General features: G+C 49.5%; 1 protein-coding gene and 1 long non-coding RNA gene across 3 annotated transcripts in view; one reads left to right on the forward strand and one right to left on the reverse strand.

The window, feature by feature from the left end:
• Positions 1-27,892, reverse strand: part of DPP6 (dipeptidyl peptidase like 6) — a 944,937-nt gene that overhangs the window by 814,819 nt on the left and 102,226 nt on the right. The window lies entirely within an intron of this gene.
• LOC113596775 (uncharacterized) lies at positions 24,550-27,124 on the forward strand. The gene is made up of 3 exons (XR_003417596.2): positions 24,550-25,262; positions 25,950-26,008; positions 26,809-27,124. It is a non-coding gene; the product is annotated as an uncharacterized LOC113596775 (long non-coding RNA).

Raw genomic sequence — 27,892 nt, forward strand, 5'->3', positions numbered from 1 at the left:
CCCTCGGTCTCTGGCAGTGGCAGCCTGGGATGCTTCCTCTCGGCGTCCTGCACCTTTGCCGGGATGGCAAAACATTCACTTTCACCCAGATACACCGGCACCGCCAGCCTGCATCCCATCCCCAGGGAGCCGGGCTTCAGACCGCCCGATCTGCTGACCAGTGTCCGCGGGAGGGCACAGCGTCTGGGCTCCAGCCCCCCAGCTCCATGAAGCCACCCGGTACGTGCTCTGCTTCCTCGTTAACCAGGGGGCTTGTGGCAAATCAGGGGCCACACCGCCAACTGCTTGGTCCTGGAAATCCTCTCCTTTGAGCCCCGCACTGTGAGTGTGTGTGTGCGTGCAAGAGTGTGCGTGCATGAGTGTGCGTGTGTGTTCCAGACAGAGAACGAGAATGCGCGACATTAAAAACATTTTAACGGGGGCGCGGGGGTGGTCAGCCGCTGGAGTGCCCGACTCTTGGCTTCCACTCGGGTCATGGGATCGGGCCCCAAGCTGACAGCACGGAGCCTGCTTGGGATTCTCTCCCCCCCCCTCGCCCCTCCCCCCTCAAATAAATAAAATGAAAAAAATTTTAAAAAACATTTTAATAAAGGCAAGGCGCGGAGTCGTGGAGAAAAAGGTTTCCCGCATTACATGAAGGGACCACATTCTCATTCCCTCTCTGCGACCGATGTGCCAGAGAGAGGCCGGTTCAATGCCAGATACTCAGTGAAGCATCTGAAGAAATTAACTTATTTGAGACGGCAGAGGTGTTCCTGGTGTAGATAAAGACTGAGGATGTTCTCGGATTGCTTTTTCTCTCTTATTATTAAAAACGTAATTAGATTTTCAACACGGACAAAGAGTTATCTGAACTGGCCAGGGCAAGAAGTGAACAGACTCACCTCACACTCCTCTGTTCCCACACAGCGCCCCTCTGTTCCAGACAGAAAAGGAGCAAGGTGGCGGAGGGCTCCACGAGACAAAGGGAGTGGCGATTCTCACGGAATCACAGAATGTTAAAACGAAATGGGATTTCTCAGAAAAAAAAAAAAAATCTCCTTCACAGTTGAGGAAACCGAGAGCTTATCCAGGTAAAGACCATCATCAGGACAAAGACAGTGATGAATTGTCTTGGATTAGAAACCAAGCTTCTGGGATCCTGTCCCATGCCCCTTAAATCATGACAAGGTCATGCTTGCTTGTACTTAGGGAGCAGGGGATCTCTCTCCCAACCCTGAGCACGTCTAATGAGCAATGCTTCTCTACCGACACCAAATCACCAAATCCCCAGCCTGGGCTCTCTTCTCATCACACGTGAGACAGGACAGAAGACAGAGTGGCCCGCCGGCCTTCAGCTACTGTCATCGCGCTCAATGTTCTTTCGAGAAACAAAGAAAAACTGCATCAATCAGAAGACATTGCCCCTCTGCGGGCGTCGGTGGCCTGCAATTTATAGACACAAAATGATCAATCAAAGGCAACGAGCCAAAAAGAGAAGATTTACTGTGGCCTCCCCAGACCCCATTAGAGTCCCCAGTAAACGATCTACACAGCAACTTGTGCGGTTCTGATCACAAACCACCCGAGAAGGAACGGTTCCTTGCAAGCTGTGGTGAGACCCTCCCCCAAAATGCCACCGCCACCTGGCGCCTGACGGTGCTGCGGGCAGATTGAGGCACAACCGGCCAGAAAGCCAACGGGGACGTGGGACCCTCTGATTTCACACACGTCTGCTGCTGACACTCTTAAGAAGCTGCGGAGATGCAGTGCCACCAGCCATGACACAATTCAAGACACACATACTGAAATTCAACCGTCGTCCGACGAAAAACCACTTGTAAAAGGAATCTGTGTCCTCAGGTGCGGCAGAAATCGCAGTGAGGACGGAGGCTGTTCCCAACGGCCTCCGAGGGCCGCAGCCAAAGCGGACATCACAAGGAACCTGAACGGTTTTAATTTCCTGTGAGATACTTGAACTAGTCTGTCCTGCAAAGAACAATATTTTCCCTCCTAGGACATCTACCTGAAAGAAGAAAAGTTACATTGGTAGCCACGAGCCCCAAATGATGGCAAAACTGTCTCGTTCGCCGTCGTGGAGACCATCTCGGCTCCCGGGAGGCACTGACCGTCGGCTTTGATGAATGGGACACTTTTTCTTCCTCCAAATGGCTCATTTTTCAAGCACCCCCATTCTGATTTAAGTGCTGCGCTGAACTTCCCTTTACAAAGTGAGTACCGTGATCTTGTAGTCAGTTCGGTGTATCCATGGGGATTTTAACCGCAGTTTCCAGAAACTAGTGGGTGGGGACTTCCAAAGTCCCCAGTTGTGACCCAGTCGTGCTGTGTTTTAAAAGCCACTGAGGAGGCGCCTGGGTGGCTCAGTGGGTTGAGTTTCTGATGCCAGCTCAGGTCACGATCTCACAGTCTGTGGGTTCGAGCCCCGCATCGGGCTCTGGGCTGACAGCTCGGAGCCTGGAGCCTGCTTCGGATTCTGTGTCTCCCTCTCTCTCTCTGCCCTTGCCCTGCTCGCACTCTGTTTCTCTCTCTCTCTCTCTCTTAAAAATAAAATAAATATTTAAAAAATAAAAAAAAGAAAGAAAGGTCACCGAGGCACACGTCCGGGTGAGCATCACTTCCTGCAGAAGAGTCACCTTGGGATGGTACACAGCTAACCCTCAAAATCTCTCTGCGATTCCATTATGAAACTGCTTTCTGAACCACACAGGACAACGAGTCACACAGCCAGCTGTGCATGTGAGCCGCGGATGGCTTCTTCTTCGAAGCCAACTTCGGTAGCTCCCCACGTCAAGCTCACCCAACTGCCGGCAGGGAAGGGGTTCCAGAATTTTTGTGTTTGCAGATTCAAAATATTCAAGGGAATATACCCCAGGCTCTAAAGGCAAACCCAAAAGCTGAAGGATGCCTCCCTGAGCCATCAACCGTAAGGTTTCATGCGTCGTAATGAAGAGACCAGACGCGGGTGTGGTATGGCCATCGTTCCCACTCGCTGTCGAGGAAAAGCACCCTGGCCCCTTGCTCCAAAGCCCTTTGCAAATGTCACAAAAGGCTTAACTGTTGTCCTACTTTCCCAGCTCTTCTCCATCCACACCCACTCCTTCATCAGTTCACCCACTGCAAGGTCGTGCACACCCTCTACTTGCCGACAGCCCCTCAAAGGAGGCCCCCAGCCCCACCTGCTCGCTGGGGGGCCCTGGAACTCAGCGTGTGCGGCCTGGAACATCACAACCCCACACCTGCCTAACCCACAGCGCGGCCAACCTCCACCAAATGCACTTTGCTCTTTCAGGGCTCCGGCCCAAATCCCGATGGCATCCTGGCCCTCCAAGGACCCAGTCCCCCCACAGCTGGGCACCACTTCTCTGCTCTGAGCCCCCCTCAACGGTGTCTTGGCTGAATTATAGAAAGAGCCTCTGGAAAGGTCTCCCAGCTTCCACTCTTGCCCACCTGTGGTCTCTTCCCAACACCACAGACGGTGTGATCCTGTAAGACCTAGGTCAGGCCACCGCACTGCCTGCTTAAACCTTCCCATCACCCCCCTTGCCAGAGGAAACGCCTGCCTTTACAGGGCAACGGGGCCCTCGCGACGGACACTTCGTCCTTTCCAGCAGCTCCTCTAGCTGCCCCATCAGTGTGGACTCACCCACCAGGCTGGCCTGTCTCTCAACCATGACCTTCTAAGTAAGGTTTTTATGTACAAGCAGGAAAAGCCCCGGGAAAAGTAGAATACGGCATTAATGTCACTCTTCTCTGGGTGGCAGGATTAGGGTTGTGACTTTTTCTCTCTATGCTTTCCGTATCTCCATAGTTTCCATCTCATCCGATAAAAACGTGTGAACACATCATTTTTAAGTTAAGATAATGTGCCTCTTGCTCCCATACTCACTAATTTACTTGCCAATGTCTGGGGCACCCAACATTCATAGTACACGTTGTAATGAGTAGAAGTGAAGTCGAATTCATGATCTCATTCGTGTTATGCAACATTCGATACTATCCATGTATACGTGCAACAGAGATGAACCAGAGGTATGCACTGAGATGAGGAAGGCGTTACAGGTCAGCATGGCAGAACTTCACATCAACTTTCACTTTGGAATTTCTTACAGTGAGCGCACGTACATATTCATTTTCTATAATAAGAGCCTTAAGTAAAATACATGACTGTTTCCTATAAAAATTAAAACATACCCTAGGAAACATTTTTGTAACAAATACTATAATTATTAATTTGCATTTTTCCAGTGGACCTCGGAGCAGGTACATGTTCACTGAGGCGATGCTACAGAAGGGGAAATTCTAAACAGCAAATTATTTCTCCAATCCCTGTCCACACAACAATCAACTTCTGTAATAAAGACATTGTCAGGGTGGGGTGTTTTTTTGTTTTTTTGGGTTTGGTTTTTTTTTTTTTTTTTTGCATCATAGGTAAAGAAAAGATACAGGAGGAAAAATATGTAGCTAACTATTTTATACTTCATTTGTCCTTTAAGTAATAATTACCTAACAACTTCCATCAAAACTCCCCACTCCAGACATCTGAACCACCTAAATAAAACACACCATCATCCAAAAACACTTACCACGAATACAGTAAAGAAAGTTCCAGCCCACTGGGTGATTTAAGGCTGACACTGCCCTCCACCTGCTGAAGGGACCTCTCTCGTACATCCATTTCTTACACAGGAGCTGGGTTTCAAGAGATTGTATTCTCTTTTAGTCTCCTATTGGATATAAATGTGATTTCAAGCAATCTGTAATAGAATCTCACAAATTAATTAAGTGGCTTCCGTCGTGATGAGATTTACTTGTACATATGAACGTGCGAGGCTCACAGTAGAAACACGGACGTGATCAGTGATGGGTAACAGATCATATGGGAGTCAAGTAGCTATGAATCCAGACTGTGAATGTGGAAAACCCCAGAAGAATGGCTGGTGCTCCATACGGGCTTGTTTGTTGAATGAACAAATGCCTGAGTTCCTCTGAGTTCCTCTGGTGAGGAATGGCTTTCCGGCGGGTGCAGGATGCAAGTGTCTCCTGGGAAATCAGCGACTGCACCTGCTGTGGTCAGCGGGGGACCAAGGATGCCATCGCCACTGCCCTCACCATGAGCTCACACTAGGGATACCTGTGATGTGCCAGGCAGCAGGTTTCATGCTAACGCTGGAGGTACAGTGTCAGTGACCAACAGGTGTGGCTCAGCAGACTGTCCCCAGTCCAGATTTTCTCTAGACCGCCATGGCACAAGCTGTGGAAACTATCCCGCCAAACCCTGACAGCCAGGATGCTGACTTCTCAACAGACCCCTGGGTGTTCGCTTAGCCAACAGAACGAGTGCCCTCTCTGCTGCCCTGCCGTCACCATGCCGCCGGCTGTGGGCACCCACAATACCCTGGAACTCTGGCCCCAGGAGCCCTCTGCTCTTTGGATCTGGCCCTTGGTGACTCAGACCAACAGCCAGACAGATGACCCATCACTCATCAGTGTCAGAGACCAACCTGTCATGGCTACAGCCATTCTCCCTCTTCTTAAAGCAGAGATTCAAAATCAGAGCCACACGCCCAGTGTAGTGATCTCTAAAGAGGAAGGAGAACTTTGGAGAGGGCCCAGAGAGTTGAGAGTTTGAATAATGTCTCCAAGAAGGAGTAAAAGTGTGTGTATGTGTCTATGTATATATATCCTATGTATACATACATGTATATAGGATATACATACACACACACACATCCTATACATACACACATACAAACAGTGTATGTAACATACATATATTTAGGATCTTAAGTCCACCTTGCTCTTTGTTTTAGGAAGCTGGTCTTTCTAAAAGGCCATGTTTTCCAACACAGACACTGGATTCCAGGTACCGGCCCCCTAAGTACTCCACGCCCAGTAATCTTCAGTTCCTGTGTGTTCCTGTGTGTTCCTTTGCCACTTGGGATGCCCTCACTGCCCCTGGCTGGTTAGTAGCATCTGACCTCATCATCCAATCCTGCTGAGGATTCAAAGACCATCTGCAGCACCTATTTCTACAAAGAGGGGCTTGGGCCATTCTGAACAGCAGCCTTCCAGTTTAATCAAAACGACAAAAGAGTCCCAAGCCATTTGGAATCACTGATGTCAGGGGACTGGAGATTTCTGGCTTGCCTCATTCACAGTGCACCAGGCTGTGGACCTACATTCCTAGTTGTATGCCAAAGGCTGGATGCAAGGTACACCAGGGAGTGCAGGGGTCTTGTTGAAGCCCCTCTGAAAACCCTGCAGAGAAAGGACTCTACACAGGGTGCTACTTCTGCTACGGCAAACGTCCTTTTACCATATTTCAGCAAATCTAAGGAATCGTTGATTGTGATAGGCAACGTTACGGCTCGAACCACTTCGAAAGAAAAATTGCTTCCAATTAAAATATGACATGCCATTATTTATAAGATACATCCTGATATTAACGGTAGAAAAACATGTAAAAAATCTGCATCTCAGACCTAAAGAAATATGGTGTTGGATCAGTGGCAGGTGGCCGGGATTGTCCCTTCTATCATCAACAGTGCAAAGTAAAGCCACGTGTGGGTCTGTGGGGGGGGCTGGGGCGATCCACTCCACGGGAACCAGCCACGACTCGAGATTCCCACTGGAGACGAAGATAATAATTGAACCAGATTAATGGTGCATGAGATTGCCTGCAAGGCAAAGCTGTGAGCACCAGCCCTTCCTCTAGGCTTCCTGTTTCCTGACTTAGGAGGCAAGGAAGGACGGCAGGTTCTGCCATGACTTTGCTTTTTCACGTTTATTCTCCAAGGACGCAGCTGGGTGTGGAAGCCTGGCCAGAGCCTGCTCCTCAAAGCTGGGTCACCTTCTCCCCTTGCAGGCACGTCAGAACCTGCCAGAACCAAGATTTAGATGTGGGAGCTGAGAAGCGACAGGGGCTCTCCTGAGCCTTTAGACCTCAGTGGCATGCCTTGTAGCCATCCAGTCCTCGATGCCAGAGGCTGTCGTGAGCCTGCTCACGGGATGTGGATTACTTCAGTTCTCACTACTTTTGTTCATCGCATGAGGTGCTCCCTTGAGCCAAAAGCAATTAGTTTAACAAGCCTGAGCAATGTGTTCCCTCTTTGCAATGGCTTCCAGAAAGCCGGGTCCACACGCCGCTCACCTTGTGTAGACAGAACACCTCACGGCACGCATTCAATGAGATGATACCGGGCTTGCCCTCGATTTATCCTTCTGCCCTCCTTTCTCTTCCCCAAATGTGTGTGTGTGTTACGTGATTTATACATTTTAATTCCACTGAGTTGCATTATGCTTTCTAAGTTACATTTACTCATCGTTTGGAACAACGTGGCAACATAAACTGTTAAATCAGTGTAAGTCTAGGATCCCAGAATGTCAGTACTTGAGGCATCTGTACTGGTATCAGTCAGGATGGGCTGGGTTGTGATGTGGCAACAATCGACTCCAGGATCCCAGAGGCTTACGAGAACAAAGGTCGGCGTCTTGCTCCTGCTCAGTGTTCACCCTGGTCAACACTGGCTCTGGCTGGGATCCTGGGGCCCAGCCTCTGTGCAGAGCTTATGCTGAAATCCTGATGGAAGAAAAACAGACTCAGGAAAGCGCTTCCATTTGGAGGAGAAATACATCACTTTCTCCTGCATTTCATTGGTCAGTACAGGACATACTGGCCGAATCTTCTATCTCCAGAGCAAGGAACTGAGTAACTGTAAAGACAAACACAACCTACCACGGGTCCTCCAAGATGCTGGGGACAAACACCATTACGGCAGCCTCCTAAGCCTTGGGCTTTTAATATGAAGGGACTCCTTTAGTACCTACCGCTAATCAGCGACATTGATGATACCACCGGTAATAACATCACTAACGACCACCTAATAGGAACCCAGGTAAGGACCCCAGGTCTGAGCTGTGACACCCATCTCGGAAGTGCAGTCCCCGTCAGAGAATTCAGATCCTCACGCCCCTTCCTCTCCCTTCTTTTCTTCTCTCCCTCCCCACCCTCCCTCCTTCCTTGTCTCTTCCTTTGAAATCAGTTCCACTAGCAACTGTAATACGACAGGATTATTGAACGGCGCTAGGATGTTTGTCAGCACTCCGAGGAGCAAGCTGGTGGCCCCCTGGTTCTCTCAGCCGATCGTGCGAAGACCTTACACGTGAAAGAAACTTGCTTCAGAGAAATTTGCTTCACACGCAAGCACTACGAACCCACTGACGTGTCCACAGTCACTCGCCCTTCTAAACCTCTCTCAGGGAAGCCAGGTATCCGTGACATGAGGAAGGCTTGCCGGCTATCCCTGGTGGCCGGAAGCATTCCACCAACAGCAACCAAGCGTGCAGGTCCCCGACTCACTGTGGGCCCCCACTGCACTTGTGTGAGACAGGTGTGAGTCGTGATTCATCTGGGACATTCTCTTGGAATTTTGGCCTCAGACAGCAGTCAACATCATCAGTAAGATCATGGGACTACCAGATAAACTGTGACTGTTCAGAGGAGGGTCCTCTGCCAGCCAGAGGTGTTCTCTTCTGTATGGGTGCATCAATGGCTTAAAAGGCCCACCCACTCTACGGCCAGCTTTCCGGTAACCTGTGCAAACAAGCAACCCAGAAGGAAAGACAAGGACAACATCAACAGCTCAGTTGGGTTTCTCTGGCCTAAAATATACGAAACCGCGGCTCCTAAATCTACTGGTTCGGCTTCTCTGGAGAACCATGGCCGATACAGTGGGAATAAAAGTTCTCTCTGTAAATAAAAGAGGGTGGACCGACGGCCTCTACAATCCATTACCTGAGTGTATATTTCTTTGATCGAAGTGCATTTTAAATTGTTCTCATCCTCTGAAAATGATCATTTACAACGTGCTATCAGGAAACCCTATATTAAACACAATTTTTTCCATCAAAGTAGACAACCACCCTGGGATTAAGTGTGTAGGGCATGGTAGGTAAGAACTCGTGTGAACGAGGCCCAGGAGGAGGCTGGCTTACGCGAGGGCCCTCTGGTCTTTTCAATCCAGCCAAGGGTCCTGCGAAGGACAGTCACGGGTCCCCAGGAGACTGCATGAGAGGCATGCAAGAGAAACGCACACCCCAGCTCTCCACTGATGGAGAAGGGACGTGACACCAGGTCACCTGCCGACTGCGTGACAGTGAGGTCCGCAACACCTTCTGTGTCGGCCAGGCCTCCAGCTTCCTTGCCAAACCCAGACAGACTGCAGGCAAGACAAAGGAGACCATCTGTGATTTTCGATGCTATTTGTAAGGCATGAATTCTGCAGCTGTCCCACGTGGGACCCGACATAAGACCTCGGTGACACGTACTCGTTCTGATGTCAATCGTTCAAAACTTGGTGGAGAAGACCAAGTCATTGGTGCTGGTTTGCTTGGCCACACAGACACATCACTTCCTAACATATTTCTAATTGCCTGTGCTTTTTGCCTTAGTAGAAATGGCCAAGGTGATTGTGATGAATCATTTTAAGACTGCAGAAGACATTCAGCTGAAAGGAGTCTTTGCTGATACATTATTTCCACAGCTGATAATAAGGAAAAACGAAGAAATGTTCAAACAGGCAATTAAACATGATATTTCCCACTGTTTGACTTCTCAGGCTCCACAGCAATCGAAGGACCTAGGCTCATGTTGTAGAGACCAACAAGGCAGAAGAATTTGGGATTATGTTATTTCTGGAAAACGGTACCGGCCACAATAGCTTTGGGAATAAAACCACCCTGTGGTGGCTCATGTCACAGTTCTGTTCATGAGGTCCGAGGGTACGAGACACACTTTTTTCTCATTTGTTTAAAACTAACAACCGATACATCAAATACACGTCCTGCACTCTTTTTAAAAAAATTTTTTTAACGTTTATTTATTTTTGAGACAGAGAGAGACAGAGCATGAACGGGGAAGGGTCAGAGAGAGGGAGACACAGAATCTGAAACAGGCTCCAGGCTCTGAGCTGTCAGCACAGAGCCCAACGCGGGGCTCGAACTCACGGACCACGAGATCGTGACCTGAGCCGAAGTCGGCCGCCTAACGGACTGAGCCACCCAGGCGCCCCTGTCCCGCACTCTTAAATAGCTCTTCTGGGATGACAGAAAACATAAATGATTGAATGAGCTGTTTTTAAAGAACTCCGCCATCATCTGAATGGTGCGACGACGGGAATTAAAATGAAGGAGATCAAATCATTTCGGAAAGATCTTTGAAATTTTTCTGGTACTTTCCCATCAGTGGAAAGATAAAAGCAATGTAGACGTTTGCTGTGACTTAAGCCTGATGCAGTCTGAAACGGTGGCAACATTTAAAAGTCAAAAGGAAAGTACTGCCTTTAAGTAAGGGGGGGCAGCCCATGGGACCAGGACAGTCCTACAGAACCCACGGAAGGCGTTTCAATCTGCGAGAGGGTTCATTAACTTTTTTTTTTCTATCATCCCAGAACCTTTGGATAACCGGAAGGGAAGCTACGTGTCTGGGAGGGAGAGATGTGGGAGCCGCTTCCTGAGGGCGTCCTCGTCTGCCGAGTCCACGCATTCAGTGGCCCCCGGGAGGTGATGCGTGGCCGCAACATAGTGTGACCCAGCCTTCTGTTTGTAAAGCAGCCAGGGGGGTAAAATTTCCCGGAGGTCACATACATTTCTGACTGGACGTACAAGCACATGCCCAATCGATGTAAAATTGGGTAAAATACTGGAAGAACAACGTCCTTTCTCCATCCAGGCCTTTCCTCCCAGAACCTATGCCCCCCATCGCCCCCCCCCATCCAACTCTGATGGCAAAGGGCCCTAATCCCAAGAAGCAGAGGGACAGGAGGGAGGTCTCGGGGAAACTCGCCTTAGCCAGTCCTGTCCCTACTCTGGTTCACCGTGCCCCTGTCCCCAGGCCCCACAAGAGAGACCTTGCTATTTAAAGTAGGGCTGACGGCTGCAGTGTCTGTCCCCCATCATCCTGGGTTTTTTAGAAACGCAGAATTCCACAGGCACCCGGGTGGCTCAGTCGGCTAAATGTCCGACTTCGGCTCAGGTCATGATCTCGTGGTTCGTGGGTTCGAGCCCCGCGTCGGGCTCTGGTGCTGACAGCTCGGAGCCTGGACCCTGTTTCAGATTCTGCGTCTCCCTCTCTGTCTGCCTCTCCCCGACACTCACTCTCTCTCTCTCTCAAAAAAAAAAAAAAAAAACATAAAAAAAAAGAAATGCAGACTTCCAGGCTCCAACCAGACTGACTGAACAGAACCCACTTTTTAACAAGATGTGCAGCCAGTGACACCATATCCACAGGTCACTTTAGGGACAAGAATAAGCTCCGGTCACTGCAGTCAACAGAAGATGCATAAGAATAGAAATCTCACTGGAGGGGGCGCCTGGGCGCTCACTCGGCTGAGAATCAGACTCTTGATTTCAGCTCAGCTCGTGATCCCGGGGTCGTGGGATCGAGCCCCACAACGGGCTCTGCTCTGGGAGTGATGGAACCTGCTTCAGATTCTCCCTGTCTCTCCCTCACCCCCCACCCCTCTCCCCTGCTCGCACACACTCTCTCTCTCTCTCAACAAAAAAAGTGAAATAAAATAAAAAATTTTGAAAAAAGAAATTTCACTGGAAACTTTTCTTTAACACACACAGTAATAAAATTTATAACAAAAGTAATTTATTATACTTTTTAATTTAATAAAACACACAGTAATAAAATTCATAAAATAAACTATAAAAAATTATAAAATAAATACATTCATGACATTTTACAGTTTTGAAAATAAGAGCTGGGGTGGTTTCTCACCCCGATGGATATTCGAAAATAGAGAAGAGGGGTGCCTGGGTGGCTCAGTCGGTTAAGCGGCTGACTTCAGCTCAGGTCATGATCTCGCGGCCCGTGAGTTCGAGCCCCGCATCGGGCTCTGTGCTGACCGCTCAGAGCCTGGAGCCTGTTTCGGATTCTGTGTCTCCCTCTCTCTGACCCTCCTCCCATTCATGCTCTGTCTCTCCCTGTCTCAAAAATAAATGAAATGTTAAAAAAAATTAAAAAAAAAAAAAGAAAATAGAGAAGAGACAGAAGACTGTTCATGCCCCTCTCGATCCAAGAACATGCCCCTCTCTCTCGATCCAAGAACATGTGTTTGTTTGCTTTTTAATTTTTTTTATTTTTTTATTTATTATTATTATTTTTTAATTTTTTTAACGTTTATCTATTTTTGAGACAGAGAGAGACAGAGCATGAACGGGGGAGCATCAGAGAGAGAGGGAGACACAGAATCTGAAACAGGCTCCAGGCTCTGAGCCATCAGCACAGAGCCCAATGCAGGGCTGGAACTCACGGACCATGAGATCATGACCTGAGCCGAAGTCGGACGCTCAACCGACCGAGCCACCCAGGAGCCCCTGCTTTTTAATTTTTGTTTAAATGATAAGTGCTATCTGGCCCAGGTGAGGGTCTTATGCATGTTTACTAATTTCGCCTTCTCAAATTTTAAAGGATCAATCCTTTAAACACATGCCTAAGTATATTATGGTCTTGTAGTTTAACATTTTTTTTAAAAGTTCCACTCACTTAAAGTTTATTAATTTAGAGAGCACACATGTGAGCAGGGGAGGGGCAGAGAGAGAGAGGGGCAGAGAGAATCCCAAGCAGACTGCTTGCTATCATTTCGGGGCCTGACGCGAGGCTCTACCTCACGAACCCTGAGATGGTGACCCGAGCTGAGACCAACAGTCTGAGGCCCCCAGACGCCCTGTCTCGTAGTTTTAAACACAACTATTGCCTGTCTCTTTACCACAAATCCATGAAGCCGCACAAGAACCCTGCACTCCACACGGCGCAGGAATCAGCAGGTCCCAGGGCCCGAGAGAACTTTCCACGTCACCTGATGCCTGTGTTGCCACCTGCTCCCCTTGACCCCACACCTGAGTCTCATCCCTGGAAGGACCCCCCAACCAAGCACTCCAGATGATGTCATTCTCATCTTCACTCTTGTGTTCACTACTGTTCAAACGAACAGTCGTTCAAAGGAGAGCAGGACGCAATCAGATAGCTCCCAGGACCACCAAGGTTCCCTGACCTCTCACAGCTAACAGGTGCACTCGGCATCAGGCCTGGGGGCCGGGCGTCATTCCTGGGCACTTTGCTCTTGGACACCCCTACGGATGCCAGAAAATGGGTCAAGAACCTGACCTTCAACCGCCCTTCGACCGCGGAGTCACTTTGGACACGCATACAGTCTGTTTAGAAGGTCCTCATTACAGCTGGGGTGGGGGGAGTCCTGCACCATATGGAACTGAAATTGTGCCGTCCCAACCTGAACTTTGAGCCTGACTTTTTGTGCTTCCCTCTTGCTCGACACACCCACTGGCCAGCTTAGAAGGATCCACACACAGGTACAACAGAATGGGTTCCACTGTTGAACGCTTAAATCACTTTATCGATTAAATCCTGTAATGATTTAATTTACTTATTGATCAATTAAGATTTTGCTGATCAACACTAAAAGGGAATGTGAGCAATTTTAGCCAGATAATATCAAACGCAATTAAACATTCTAACTCGTAAGTAAAAGCAAGAGTCCAGACCCAACTGCTGGTGAGCCGGGACAGCGAAAAGGGGAGAGCCACAGCACGGAAAGCATAACCCGGTAATAGCTTAACCATCCAGAGGATGGTCACCAGCTTCCTCAAATAACGCACCTGTAGACACTGTCGAGAAGGAACAACAGTGGCCTCTGAACTCTGAAGCCGTTATCTGTCAAGAGGAGGAACAGGTGACTTCTCCAAGACCCACGGTCGATGTTTATTTGGTTTTGAGAGGCGAGGGGCGGAGAGAGGGCTGGAGACAGAGGGCCTGACGCGGGCTCTGAGCTGACGGCACAGAGCCAGACGCGGGGCTCGAACCCACAAACCGAGAGATCATGACCCGAGGCCAAGTCGGACATTCAACCGACTGAGCGACCCAGGCACCCCTAACGACCCGGCACCGGTCAGGTGGGGTGGGGTCTCCCTTCAGGGCAAGGAAAATGTTCCACATTAGACTGTGCTGGTGGAGGCAGAGCCCTGGACATAATGCTAATTTCCCAGAGCTGTGCGAGCAAGCACACCCTGCAAGTTACAGCTCCACGGAGCTGTCAGAAAAATTCCTGTGGCTGGGAGAAGGCCCTTCGAACACTTAAAAGGGCTCCCTCCTGATGGAGCCACTATCATATACACCCGCAGCCTGCAGGCGAGGGAAGGGCCACTGGGGAGTCCCCAGGCTGGGGCCCAGGCTCAGCCAAGTCAGTCAGTTTCTGGTGAATACCAAATCTAGGTCGTCCCTCTGGCTATTCAGACGATAACAGACACAAGCAGCTTCCTGGCACCCAGAAGAAACTCTATGTTCCTGGCACCTGACGTGAAGTTTCCCAAATGTGAAACTTCCGGCAACGCACGGCACCTAAGAACCTGAACCTGAACTCTTCTGCTGCGGTCACTAGGAGACCCCCCCCTGGAATATTCACCGGGCTCTGCAGGCCCAAGCACCCGGAATCGTGCAGTCACAAAGGGCTCCCCTGGGAAGTTGCAAAATGTTTCCAAGGCCTAAAAAAGTAAAATGTAACAGAGGCCTCCAAGGCTGGATTTGCTAGTCTTTTCCCCGGGGAAAGAAGGCTCAAGGGAGACAGGGATGAATTTTCTCAGATACTGAATAGAAACGTCCAGCGATGGAAGGTGAGACGTGCTTCGGGCTGGTCCAAACCACAGTGCTAGGACCGATGAGCAGAGACGCAGAGATGTAGCGACTAAGGTCAGTAGAAGTATTCTTAACACCTGCAGCAGAAGCAGTATCGACTAAGCTCTAACTAGCATCCTTCCCGATTCTGAGACTCTACGGCTCCAGCTCATCAAAACACGAAACAACAGTGGACCTCTGTTGTGAGAGTTATTGTGACCCACTCCGGATCAAGTCAAAGAATTGATAATGTTACGAACTAGCAAGAACCACGGGGTTCAACTGAAACCCGTTATTTGAAGATTAGGAAAATGGATCGTGACTCCCAAACACAGCTGTATGCAAAAAAAGCAAAACAAACAAACAAACAAAAAAACCCTTCGTCAACAGTTAGTGCTGGAACAGAGGCCTCCCTTGCTGGCTTCCAGCTAACACAAGAGTTTCAAGAGATGCCATGATGTTCAAAAGCTCGACTCATCTTTTCCCCCAACTTATTCCTACAGGTTGACGATTTTTCTCTAGGTAGAACAGGAGCAAGGGGGCTGTTCACAGTCTTACAGGGGAGGCCACAGAGATCCCCTGGGGAGGAGAGCTCTCCCAGCTCATCTACTCCCCCCTGCAAAATAAAATCTATAGGTGCATACATGTGCATACGTAGGATTTTTAAAACGTCACTTTCCGCCCCTGAAGAAAAATGAGAGTTAAACCCCTTAGAGAATTCTGCGTTTGAGAAATTTCGATAGGAGGAAGACTGCCCGTCTTTTAATCCCCGTTTTTTTTTCCCTTTTCAAGTTCACCCTATTATTTTCAACAACCCACTTCTCTACCCCCACCGCTTTCTTCTTACAAATAGCTCTGTGGGAAATGCTGCAATTTTTAGTCTCTCTAAATCCTTCTAAGCACCAAATTCAAAGAGCTATTTTGGCAGCTGCGATGCACTAGGAAAGAGAATTTGGATCCAGGCTGGGGAGGACTCGGCTTTTTGCAGCGGGGTCCTCCGAGGAGGGCGCGATGCCAAGTGCACCTCTTTCCGGAAGTGCCAGCTTCCACAGACCCCCCCCCCCCACCCCCGGCTGATGCCACGCCACTCCGCACCTGCTTCCCACATGCGGCTCTCTATTCGTTTCTGTGGAATGTGTATGAGTCTTGACTTTGCAGTGACTTCAGGCTATATAGGCCACAATTTTGAAAACCGTAAAGCTCTTTGAAACTCCCTGGAGAACAAAATGTTATCTGACTTGAACTCATTTGGGAGCAGAACTTACTGGAACTGATTTGAAGCGACTTATAATTGTATTTATTCTACTTAGTGTAGTTTTTTTTTTTTGTTTTTTTTTTTGCAGAAATATAATGGTCTGCTCACCGCAGACACCACTGAGGGTGTTACCTAATGTAAAATAAAAAGCACTGAGCTAGATGCTTAAACTCCAACACGCTGAGCTCCTAATTGAACCCAAGGTTCTCAGAGAAGTGGTTCTGGACCTGCCCCAGGACAGGCTGTAGGCATCCAGCCTGGCATGGTCCGCTTAATAAGTGGTTAATGGATATCACTGCACCGAGCACACCCGGCGGTGGCCTGATCCAAAGAGGAGACATGACAGGAAAATTACTTAAAAATAGGTGTCGAAACATACCAGCACTGAAACAGAATCGCTAACAGAAATGTAACACGGCAGGATTTCTCCTTCTGCCATCCAGCAGGAACTTGCTGTGACCTCAGCTGATGAATCTGCATGTTACAATGTTGCCACCGCATGCAGGGTTTCACCTAGACCGCCTTCTGCTTGCGCCCTGACGATCCGCGCAGGACTTTGTCAGTAACAACTGCTACCCTGCTCTCCCCTTCCTCAAGTTCCAATTCATTGCCAGTTCGTACTTTCCTTGCCTTGGAATCGCAAACTCACAAAAAGTAAAAGAGACCCCCCCCAACGCCTTTTTAAAAATATATTCTGGGGGCGCCTGGGTGGCGCAGTCGGTTAAGCGTCCGACTTCAGCCAGGTCACAATCTCGCGGTCCGTGAGTTCGGGCCCCTCGTCAGGCTCTGGGCTGATGGCTCGGAGCCTGGAGCCTGTTTCCGATTCTGTGTCTCCCTCTCTCTCTGCCCCTCCCCCGTTCATACTTTGTCTCTCTCTGTCCCAAAAATAAATAAACGTTGAAAAAAAAAATTAAAAAAAAAAATATTCTGGGGGGCAGCCGGGTGGCTCAGTCCGCTCTTGATCTCGGCTCAGGTCACGAGCTCGCAGTTTATGAGCCCTGCTCACGTGCTCTCTCTTTCGAAATAAATAAGTAAATTAAAAAAACAAAACTTTTTTTTACATAAAACATATTCTGAACAACCCCCAGCCCACATTTATTCATCCCGTCTATGTTCGTCTGTGCCAGCACTGGGGACACGGAAGGCTAACAAGACAAGATGCCCATCAGGGGAGTGCGTAAAACGTGAATTTAGAACGTGCGTGAAACCAACGAATAAAGGACGAATACGATTTCAAGAAAAGTACCTGGTACCGGTTGGCAAAAGCCTCGGCCTGTGTCGTGATATTGGGGCAAGAGGGTAAGGGAAGAGAATGATTTCAGTGCGGAGGTCTAGAGGAAGACCATTCCAGAAAAAGGGAGCCAACCTCTGGGGGAGAGAGTGGCGGGGGAGGAAAAGCAGGTGAACGGAAGTGAAGCGAAATACGGCAATTGTTCCGGGGACCCCAGCGAGGCCAGGGTCACAGCAGCACCAGGGAGGATTGGGGGGGGAGCGAGGTCCCAGGATTGGCAACAAACGGCTGTGTCAGGGTAAGACCAGGGGCTTGATCCCAGTATGCTGAGAAGCTACTAAGTGAAGAAATCTGACCTACGTCTAAAAAGATCCCTCTGGAGGCTCTCAAGACAGTAGTGTGTCTGACCCAGGGGGAGACAGGGAGACCAAGGAGGAGGCTGCTTTGGGAGAGCGGAGGTCAGGTGCAGGGTGCCCCCGAAGCCTGGGCTGCCTGACAGAGTCACTGGCGTGCGGTGTGGAGGCCAGTAAGGAACAAGGGACGCTCCGAGTGTTCAAGCTGGAGTATCAGACCGTACGATGGTCCCATCCTTCCGCAAAATTCCGCTGAGATGAGGAAGCGTAAGTAAAAAACGTTTGGAGGCGGTGAATCACGCGTGATGTTTCGGGGGCGGCTCAGGCGGTTAAGCATCCGACTCTTGATTTCGGCTCAGGTCATGATGGTCTCACAGTCTGTGGGTTCGAGCCCCGCATCGGGATTCTTCCTCCCTCTCTCTCTGCCCCTCCCCTACTCGCTCGCTCGCTCGCTCTCCTTCCCTCAAAAATAAATAAATAAAAATGTTTAAAAAAGAGTTCTGTTTCAGCTCTGCTGTCTTTGGTAAGCCCATTAGGCACGCAAGAGGGAGTTTAGCATCAGAGTCTGGAGTTCAGAGGCTGGGGTGTGAATTTGTGAGCCTGCAGCACACAGATGCTACCGAAAGCCACGGGGACTGCAGGAGCCAGAAGGAGGACTACAGGGCAGAAGGAGGATTCCGGAGCCCCAGGGCAGGAGGAAAACCCAGGCAGGGTAAGAAACTGAGCAGCCGGAACCGGAGAGATCCGTGGCCCAGAAGCTAAGCGAAGCAAAGTGACCGAAAAGGGAGATGCCATCACCTGTGGGAAGTGAGAACTGACCTCTGGATCCGACTGTGACGTTGCCAGGTAAGATCTCCCTGGAGGGGCAAGGAGAGGACGGGAAGACCGTGGCAATAGCTACATTTTGCTATTAAGTTGCAGGAGAGAAGGACTGGTGGCTGGAGGGGTACCCAGCATGGAGTCGCTGAGAGGCCCTAGGTATATTTCGTTTTGTAAGAGACAAAAACATGCGGAGCACGTCTGTCCGTCTGAGGAGGTCAATCCAGCAGAGAACACGGGTGCCCCCGAACGGACCCACGGTGGCCCCTCCACCCACGACAACCCTGAGCCCCTGCTGGTGACGGAGGGGTGTGCCAGCACTAACTGCCGCCTGAGTTTTGCAGGCGCTTGACAGCTTGCTGAGCACCTACCCTCCTGCCCACGTCCATTCAAGACCGCGGATCATCTGAGACCTCTAGGTAAACCATTTGAGAAAAAAAAATAAAGTAATATCCATCCCAAATACCTGTCTCAGATGAATGAAAAAAACAACAAAATAGAGTGCATCTGTTGATGCTTTTTACCAACACGCACGCGATCTTTTTGAGCAACTTAACCCTTCATATTCTTTTTTTTTTTTAAGTTTATTTATTTATTTTGCGAGACACAGAGGGCACAGGCAGGAAAGGGGCAGAGAGAGAGAGGGGGACAGAAGGTCTGCCACGGGATCTGTGCTGACAGCGAGGACCCTGATGCGAGGTTCGATCCCACACACCGCGAGATCATGACCGGAGCCGAAGTCGGACGCTCAACCGACTGAGCCACCCAGGGCCCCAAGTCTTCATTTTCTGACCGTCCTCGTAAGGAATCCTGTATGGAGATCCCTGAGACGTGCAGGCTTGGAGTGCATCTGAAATATGCTGAATGTATTTATTTTAAATACAACGTTCTTAGAAAACGAGCCGTATAAAAGGACTGGTCTATACTAAGTTCTGTGCCTTTGTTGTGTAACTGCAGTCACACAAAAATTGTGTCTGTCCCTTTGTACCACAAGCAGATCTTTAGTGATACTCTGCTATCAGCATTTTCCTATCCACGTCCACAAGCAAGTAAAATTAAAGCATCCAGACACCGAATCTGTCACTCTTTCCGGAGTTGGGCTCTTCTCTCGCTGTGCCCAATGATTTCACACAAGATAGGTAGCCTGGATGTTTCCGTGTAAAACCCGTAACTATACCTTCAGCTTTTTAGTAAGTCTGTTGTTTCATCCTCGATGAAATAAACAAGACGTTTCTGTGCCACTCACAATGTGTGCTGCCAGAAATACAGACGACTGGACTAGAAACTTCCAAAATTCTTTATAATTCTAACTCCCAACAGGCACACCGAATCCATTCTATAGCACCTTGTGCAAATGTTTCTCCACCAACTGTATCAACAGCAAAATGTTGTAAGTTTCGCTGTCTCACATGTCAATTCACATTAAAAAAAATGTTTGAAATATCCATTTTTGTTGTCTTCTATCAGATTAAATGCTGCCAGCCTACAAGTTCAGTCTAGGGATCGGAATCTCTTAAAAAAATCACACAAAAATAAATCTGAATCTATTTCCATGAAAGCCTTATAGATATTACTTTTTACTTAAGTTTATCTATTTTGAGAAAGAGAGAGCGTGCACAGAGAAGAGGCAGAGAGAGAGAGACGGGGGAGGGGGGGTGGGGGGGGAGAAAGGGAGAGAAGGGGAGAGAGAGAATGAATCCCAAGCAGGTTCACTCCACGCTGTCAGCACAGAGCCCGAAGCAGGACTTGAACCCATGAACTAGGAGACCATGACCTGAGCCAAAACCAAAAGTCAGACATTCAACTGACTGAGCTACAATCTTCCAGATAATTATGAACGCCTGTATTGCCCTCCACCCCATATCTGTTTGCCTAGTGCATTAGTCAGGGATTTTCAGGGAAACACAACCCATTAGATACATACTATCTATCTCTGTATATATAAATACATTTACAAAAATATCTATATACCTATAGATATATAGGCATAAATAAAAACCTTGGAAGGAGTCAATGTTGCAATTCAAGTCTGAAAAAACCTAGGAAGGAGCCAGTGTCGCAATTCAAGTCTGAAGGCAGTCCGCTGCAAAATTCCTCTTGCTCAGAGGCGATGAGTCTTCTGTTTCATCCAGGCCTTCAACTGATTAGATGAGGCCCACCCACATTATAGCAGGCAATCTGTTTTACTCAACACCCACTAATTTAAATCTTTTTTTAATATGAAATTTATTGTCTAATTGGTTTCCACACAACACCCTGTGCTCATCCCAACAGGTGCCCTCCTCAATGCCCATCACCCACCCTCCCCTCCCTCCCACCCCCCACTGGCCCTCAGTTTGTTCTCTGCATTGAAGAGTCTCTTATGGTTTGGCTCCCTCCCTAACTTTTTTTTTCTTTTCTTTTTTTCCTTTTTCTCCTTCCCCTCCCCCATGGTCTTCTGTTAAGTTTCTCAGGATCCACATAAGAGTGAAAACACATGATACCTGTCTTTCTCTGTACACTAATTTCAATCTTAATCTCATCCAAACGCCCCTCAAAGGAACAGCCAGAATAATGTCTGGCCACATATCTGGCTACTGTGGCCCATTAAGTGGACACACAGAATCACCCACCACACCTCGGTTAGACAGCACTTACTTCAAGTTTTGTTTACCGACACAATTTCTCGTGTTTCATGACTGGGATCCTCTCTTCTGGATGTGCGCCAGTCTGTCTGTCCCTCTTCATGTGAGAACCCAGAACCACACGTTCAGTTGTGATGTGGTCGACACAGAAGGCATGACAGGGCTCAGCCCTTGAGTATTAGCGTTTGGCACAGCTAATGAGGTTTGACAGTAATTTAATAAAAGCCTCTAGTATATGTCTTCTGCCTGGATACAGATCTTCATAAAAGTTGGATGGGCGTGCCTTTTAGTTCTCCTAAAATGCATACCGTTTACTTGCATACAAAAAAGCACATACAACCCTTCTTTTCATCTTCCTAGTTTATTTTTTTTATCAACGTCAGGAAGTAAGCTTCTCTACCCAAGCTTCACGATTGTTTCTCGTTCTATCGTTTCACAACTATTTGCTTTTCAAAGCTCTTTGGTATTTGGTCCCAGGACCAAATCTTGATTCAATCTTCACTTTCCAAAGCTGATTCTGCTCCCCAGAGCCCCCCGTCAGTGCCCCCGCCGCCCCCCCCGTCTCCTTGTTTCCTGACCCCTTATAAGCACATCTTTACAGTGAGTCAAATGAGTCCTTGTGCCTCACGTAAGGACCTTAGACTTCTCTCACAAGACTCACAAACACCAGATACCCAAGCTTCCCTGAAACCTCATTTAAATGTCTTGCTCTCTCACTCCTTGCTGTGGAGGCAAATCGCCCATATGTAGTGATTTAATCCCCCTTAAGAAATATTCATCATTGTGACATTTTCATTTTGCCTGGGATCAAAAAGTTGGGAGAATCGTCTTCCTCACGTATCATAACTAATACCATTGATACAAAACCTCAAATTTGCGAAATCATCCAATACTGGACCGTAACATCTATGCTGAAACACTGACAGCCTCAATCTGCCTTTCCGGCAGAATGTATCAGCCTTGTAATTAAATAGTCCATTGTGTAATCAGTTGTACCCCCATTTTGCCGCTAGAATGGAACCCCAGGAGGTAAAGGCAGGATTCTATTTTGCTCGCTGAGGGATCCCCTGGTTGACCACGATACCTGCACGAGAGACACTCAACAGATGGCGAGCATACGTGCGTGACACCCTCGGTCATTCAGGCGACGATGACGGCCAGTGACAGTCAAAATGCTCACTGTTACCCCAGCCCTACTGCTACAATCACCGAGCTTTTCTCTTTTTTAAGTTTTTTTATGTTTTATGTTATCTTTTGAGAGACAGAGAGGGACAGAGCATGAGCAGGGGAGGGGCAGAGAGAGGGAGACACAGAATCCGAAGCAGGTTCCAGGCTCCGAGCTGCTGGCACAGAGCCCGACGCGGGGCTCAAACCCACAGATGCGAGATCAGAACCTGAGCCACCCAGGCGCCCCCTACGATCACCAAGCTTTTAATGAAATCGTTAGCACCCAGGGTCCGTTTCCTCCCCTCTCCTCGCCGAGGTCTACACTGATGAGGAACAGAGAAACTACCCCAAGTGAAAGGAATTGGGAAACGGTAGAGAAAAACCAGGGTCCGAGAACAACCTCAACTTGGTTCTCTGCGGAGCGAACTCTCCTCCCATCTGCCATCTCCCGGGACGGCACACAACACGGGAGCCCCTCGGCCTGCCCTGGACACAGCAGCGGGCAGCTTCCGAAAACGGTTAAAAGCCCCACCAACCAGAGTTCTCTCCCACTTACGCAGCAGGCAGGGCACAGCTGGTGAACCCTTGTGACCCCGCAAGGCTTTCAAGAACCAGATGCTGCAACAGTAACACAGGCCCTTAATCGTGGGACCGACCTGAACAAAAGCGGATCCAAAGGTGGATGTGGTGGGGGGCTAAGATGCGAAAAAGAAAAGGGAAGGCAGGGGCACAGCCGACACAGCTGAATTCTTAGGGACGCTTCCAAAAAAATGCCCTGGGTGTGGCCGCAGCAGCCGTGGCATCAATATTTTACGGAGTGAGCACTTTTGTGCGCGTATCGAGACTCCGCCCTCCTCGCCCGGGAGACCTGAAGCTGGACCCTTTCTCCTAAGATGACCGCGTCAAGCTGCCCCCATCGGACTTGGATGACGACCGGCTTTCTCCCTTCTACCTCGGCAGGAGGCAGCCTTGGATGATGACCTGGGCGGTCTTCCGACTGAACTCGTTCGAGCCTCATTTGATAAATGGAGAGATTTCCTCCATCCAGGGCTCATATGGGAGTTTAGTGAGAGGCGGCGTAAAAAGTGCCCACCTGCTTGCTTGCCACGCGCTAAGCACTAATAATCGCTCTTGGAAGTAAGGCTGGCTGGATAAACAAGGTGCTGGGCCCCCTTCCCTTCCTCGCCCAAGCCTTAGCCGCAGCTCCCTCCCACACTAGGGTGCGGGACCCCAGTGCCTCTGGAGCACAGCAAAGCCCGCTCTGGGTTATTCTTTGGGGCATGCCTCCTGCTCTTAAATTCTTGGAAGAAGGAATGGATCCCCCCCCAGCACTGGTGTCCTTGGCAGTCTCCTGGTCCTCAATTCTGTCTAAATCGTGCTGACATCTCAAGCACTCAGCCTCCGTGAGCCTGGGACGGGTTCCAGTCACTCCTGATGAGTGTCCGTGTGTTTGCTGGCTGTTGAACAGGTTACTCATTTCAATGTTCTGGCTTTAAGGGCAAAGACAAATTAAAAAAAAAAAAAAAACAGGTTTAATTCTCCTCATTGAAAATACAGTCGGCCCCTTGAACAACACGGCAGGTAGGGGCCTGGCTGACACCCCAGAGTGTCGAATCTCCGCACAGAATTTCCGACTCTCTGAAAATTTAACTCCTGACCACCTACTGTTGACCAGGAAGCCTTACCAGTAACGTAAACCACTGACTGACGTGTGTTTTGTGTGTTGTATTTATACACTGTATTCTTACAATAAAGGAAGCTAGAGGAAAGATTATCAAGAAAATCATAAGGAGGGGCGCCCGGGCGGCTCACTGGTTAAGCGTCCGACTCTGGATTTCGGCTCAGGTCACGATCTCGTGGTTCATGAGTTCAAGCCCTGCATCAGGCTCTGCACTGACAGTGTGAAGGCTGTTGGAGATTCTCTCTCTCTCTCTGTCTCTCTCTCTCTCTCTTTCTCTCAAACAGAATACCGTAAGGAAGAGAAATACAGCTAAGTACCGTACTGTATTTAGGGACACTAATTCACCTCTAAGTGGGCCCGTGCAGTTCAAACCCCAGGGTCAACCGTAGGGGAAATCTTTCCCTCCTCTGCTTTTTCTTACCAAGTTCACCTCGGAAAAATGAGCCATTGTGAGCATTTTCTCATCTCTCTGAAACGTATCCTTTTGAGGACGAGATGGGCCTTTTGTTGCTGGACCGTCTTCCCAAGGAACGCGGGAGCCATCTTTCCGAAACGCAAACGTCAAGGGAGACCCTCCCACCCTCCCGGTTCCCGCGGGGGGACAGGGGCCTCCGGTGAGCTGGTGTCAGCCTCCCTCCGATACGCACACTTCCTCCCGTCCCAGAGACAGGCGGCTCCTTCCAACAAGCTGGCGGAAGTGGTCACCCCAGTTACCAGGTGGGTTAGGATGAACCGTGTCTGACCGGTGGTGCCGTGAAAGGCCGCGGCCTCGAGGACTAGTTCCCGCGTATCAGGAAACACGTGTGACACAGGCGGCGTCGGCTGGACTCCCTGGGTGGTCGGGTTTCTTCTTGAAAGTTCCTCGATTGCCTAGAATACGCATCTCATTGGGGCCTCTTATTCACACGATAAAAGTGGTTGGTTTCCTCCACTATGTTTGTGGACAACATTTCTGGGCTGGAAGATTCTGTTTTCCATTCTATTTCTCCAGCACATTCCACCCGGAACCTTCCAGAAGTCAGCTGGCTGGCATTCCTGCTCCGTACTACACCGCGGCACACATGCCTCTGCCTGTTTGTGTTTACGGGCAAGGAGCCCGAGGGAGGGGGGATGGCGTATAGACTGAAGGAGTCACAACGGCTTTGACAGTAAGAGGCATGGGTGCCAAGGCCCTGGGGCATCCTGACTCGCCTCAGCAGGGCTACCTTCGGAGGATGAAACGTTCCTCCTCCAAGCAGCACAGGGCAGTCCCTAGGTCAGGGACAACACAGGCCTGCATCTCTCCGCGGTTGGTCTACAAGCAAGACTGAGTTGAACGCTACCATTCCCAGCCTCCTTCCAACTGGTCCTGGCACAAGTGTGACGAGATCTTATCGAGGAGCTGGTTCTTCATGATCACCCCTGACCCATCTTTGTGAAGCCCTCTCCCCACCTTCCCATGTTAGCCCTCTCCCCATCTTCCTGTGAAAGAACTCTCCCCACCTTCCTGTGATGGCCCTCTCCCCACCTTCCCATGTTAGCCCTCTCCCCATCTTCCTGTGTTAGCCCTCTCCCCACCTTCCAGTGATGGCCCTCTCCCCTCCTTCCTGTGATGGCCCTCCCCTCACTTTCCTGTGATGGCCCTCTTGCCTCCTTCCTGTGATGGCCCTTTCCTCTCCTTCCTGTGTTAGCCCTCCCCCCACCTTCCTGTGATAGCCCTCTCCCCTTCTTCCTGTGATAGCCCTCTCCCCTCCTCCCTGTGATGGCCTTCTCCCCACCTTCTGGTGATAGCCCCCTCCCACCTCCTGGTGATAGCTCATTCCTCTCCTTCCTGTGAAAGCCCTCTTCCCACATTCCTGTGATGGCCCTCTCCCCTCCTTCCTGTGTTAGTCCTCTTCCCACCTTCCAGTGATAGCCCTCTCCCACCTCCTGGTGATAGCCCATTCCTCTCCTTCCTGTGATAGCCCTCTCCCCTCCTCCCTGTGATGGCCCTCTTCCCTCCTTCCTGTATGGCCTTCTCCCCACCTCCTGGTGATAACCCATTCCTCTCCTTCCTGTGATAGCCCTCTTCCCACCTTCCTCTGCCTTGCTTTCTGAAGGACAATCCCCCCTAACCATCGCTGTGACCGTTCCTCTCTGATTCTGTAGCTCCCCCATGACTGTGATCTGGGAGAAGAGGGTTTCAGCCTTTGTCCGCAGAGACTTCTGTAAGTACCTCACTGAGTCCACAGTTGTTTTTTATCCCTTAAATTTGAACTGAATCCCTTGTCCAGGGAACTAATCTCCAGGAAAAAAGTCCCCTTCTAGTTTATTTGCAGGGTGGTCCTGAAACATTTCTAAGCACTTGAAGATTTTGGGTCACAGAGAGGCTTTGGGAATGCATTAACTGTCATTAGCACTGTTAAGGCAACAGCCAAATTTTTAAATTTGCATTAAGAGCATTTTAACATCATCTCCTTTATATGTGCTAAAGAAGAAGGGGGGGCGAGCCTTTGTAGTAGGCTTTAGAATAGAGTCTTATCTGCAGTAATTAACATTTCCTAGATGTCTAAGAAAATGAATCATTTTAAGTAACCGTAACTAAAAATAAACTTTAGAACAAAGTGGGAAAATACCCAATTTCTCTTTAATAACCAAAGTCAAAAATGAAAGCCATCTCTTTAACCCTGGCCACCCCCCCCACCCCCCCCACCCCCCCACCCCACCCCCCCCCACCCCCCCCCGGCCATGTGGGCACCCTGTCGTGAATCAATTTACAATGAAACTGGGAAGGAAGATTATTTGCGGTGACAACTCACAGACTCGCTCGCTCCCAATACGCAAGCCACACAGAAGGCTGAAAAGAAAAGATGGGAATTGTGTGGTGTGAGCCCAGATACAAATTAAGTGTCCCCACGGAACAGAAGAAAGAGACACCCTCCTCCTTTTCTTTCAGAATTTCCTTCTCTGTCCTTTTCAAATCTTGTTTGTATGGAAATGTTTTTCATGGCTAAATGCCTCTGGCCAGTGTCTCCACTCAGAAATGCCGCCTCAAGGACCCAGGAGCTGAATCTCTGAAAAGTAATCCTGGAGAAAGATCCGCCTCACCTCCCCGGTCTCGGTCTCGGTCTCGGGGAGACATGGGCCTGACTCGTCCCCGGGCTCCAGGCGGCCAATGCGACCCGACAGGAGTGGCCCCATCTGTGGCTACACAGAGGAGAGATTTCTGTCTTCGCAGGGGGGCTGAACGTTTATTCAATAATAAAATGAATTTCTGTCTCTTCTGCCTCTGTGATGAGGTTGTCTCGGTTGGGAGGAGAGTTTGCTTTTCATTGTATTTCCCCACCCGGGGCTTTGCCGTGTACCCGGCGGTCCGGGCAGTCAGCGAGGAAGGTTGTCCAAGGCCCGCTGGCCTGGCCTCTGAGCCCGGTCCGCAGGCCAGAGCCCCTGGGCACGCTGCTGGCTGCTGGTTCTCTGAGACACGAGCGCAGAAATTGAGAGGATGCCATTTAGAAAGGTTTCTAGCAATTTTCACGGAGCAACTGTACAGCTTCGGATCTAGGAATACAAAATTTGGGTTTGCACTCTGTAAATCTTCTGGCTTTCTCATTTTTTTCATTTCTGTCGCATTTTACAAAAGTCCTGATCCATCATGGAACGGAAATGAAAACAAAAAAACAAAACCAAACAAATCAAAACCAATGCCCCTTCCCCAGTCTGAGGACTGGAAAATTTAGAAGCAGACTGTAGCATGCGCCAGAATCAGCCGTTCGAGTCCGAGGCCGCGTCCCCCGACCCCCGTCCGCGTTCCTGGCTCGGCAGGTCCGGGTGGGGCACATTTCTTTCCCAGGCGATGCCACCTTGTTCGCGCTGCTGGTCTAGGCACCGCATTCTGAGAACCACCCTCCAGAGAGTGTTTCAAAGTCCTGATGCCTCTGGCTCACCCCCCACCCTCTAAACAATAAACAGTAAAAACAAAAAAAAAAAAAATCCAAGACTAGGTGGGCCAATTTTTCAAGGAAATCTGCAGAGACCTTGGCATTTGTCACCTAGTTTGACAAGGTGACCAACGGGGGGCGTCCTGCTCTTTCCAGAAACCAGGCAACTCTTCA

This window comes from Acinonyx jubatus, chromosome A2 (assembly GCF_027475565.1).
Source record: "Acinonyx jubatus isolate Ajub_Pintada_27869175 chromosome A2, VMU_Ajub_asm_v1.0, whole genome shotgun sequence".
NCBI lineage: Eukaryota > Metazoa > Chordata > Mammalia > Carnivora > Felidae > Acinonyx > Acinonyx jubatus.